Source organism: Epinephelus moara, chromosome 11, assembly GCF_006386435.1.
Source record: "Epinephelus moara isolate mb chromosome 11, YSFRI_EMoa_1.0, whole genome shotgun sequence".
NCBI lineage: Eukaryota > Metazoa > Chordata > Actinopteri > Perciformes > Serranidae > Epinephelus > Epinephelus moara.
In genome coordinates this window covers 6,901,352-6,902,986 of record NC_065516.1, presented here as the reverse complement: position 1 = coordinate 6,902,986, position 1,635 = coordinate 6,901,352, and positions in this window count along the sequence as shown.

Below are 1,635 nucleotides of genomic sequence, written 5' to 3'. Positions count from 1 at the left end.
TGTTCTGTACGACATCTATTGCACGTCTGTCCGTCCTGGAAGAGGGATCCCTCCTCAGTTGCTCTTCCTGAGGTTTCTACCGTTTTTTTTCCCCGTTAAAGGGGTTTTTTTGGGGAGTTTTTCCTTATCCACTGCGAGGGTCATAAGGACAGAGGGATGTCGTATGCTGTAAAGCCCTGTGAGGCAAATTGTGATTTGTGATATTGGGCTTTATAAATAAAATTGATTGAATTGATTGATTGAACAAACTCCGTGTTAATTGAACCGATTGAAATCACCTGTTCTGAAACCCGTAACCCAGAGTTTCCCATCTCAGAGTTACTCAACTCAGAGTTCAGGGTTAGGCTCAGAGTTTGTTGAACCTCCTTTCTGAAACGGATCCCTGATCACTAACAGGATGTTAGTGTGCCTGTGACTTCCTGTACGGACTGAAGGCTGCTGGAAACTGTCGGGAAACTGTCCGACTTCACTGCAGCTTTTTGTCACCGTCCCCCGCTGTGGCCGCCTGCTGTCGTCTACTTTCCAGGCGAGGTGCAGTTCATCTCGAACGAGCCTTTTGATTCTGATCAGAGATATTGGATAAAGCGAGATACGCCACTCAGCTCACTTCCTGATTCAGTGACGTCAGCGCCACGCCCCCATAGGAGACTTGCGGCAGCTCTGAATAGCCGTTTCTCAATACTCAAGTTCGGCAGTTCGGACTTGTGGACTTGGCAAGTTTGGACTTGGCGAGTCCACGCGAGAGTCTGGGCTTCCCAAGAACAGGAGGACGGGAGTACAGTTATTTCTGCTTTTGGAACAGCAGCGAACTTGATGATGTCACCACCTCCACTCGCCTTGGCTGTTGTACTGTGTTGTATACATGCATTTAGAATAAAACAATATAAACACAGCCCTGCGTTTTTTCATAGACATTGTAAGAAATTAATATGTAAATGTTTTTAACGTTTCAACATATATAACTGACATACAAGCTAAATAGCCAAAATATTTTCATAAAATGTCTTTAAAACCATTTCCCCGCAGCTGGCTTCTGATTATAATCAAAAGTCAAGTGCGGGGGGCAAAGTTTGTGGAGAGTTGGTGGTTACTGTGATCGTGAGCATTGGTGAGATGGAAATCAAAAATCAATAACGGATCGGAGAAGGCGTCTTGGCGCAGTTATTGCAGCAGGACTGCTGTACCTGCAGGCTGCTGAGGAGGCTGCCCAGCTGAGGAGGCAGATCCCAGAAAGACAGCAGAGAATGAGGATGAGACGTGCGATGCTTGCATGTCTGTTTCGATATGTTTGTCCAGTTGTGGACAAAGTACCCAGGAATATCACAACAAAGAACAAAAACTCAGTCACAAGTAAAAGTGTTGCATACCAAATCTGACTTGAGTAAAAGTATCTGGGTATTGTCAGCTAAATGTAGGACTACTTAAAATTAACAACACACATCAACTTGTAAATATGAAACAAGAACATATAAAACAAACTATCTGAAAAGTAACTATAGCTATCAAATAAATGTAGCTTGAGTAGAATGTACAGTATTTCCCTCTAAGTAAATGGAAATACCCAAAGTACATCAAATTTGTACTTAAGTAGGCTACAGTAGCTACTTGAGTAAATATACTTAGTTACTGTCCATC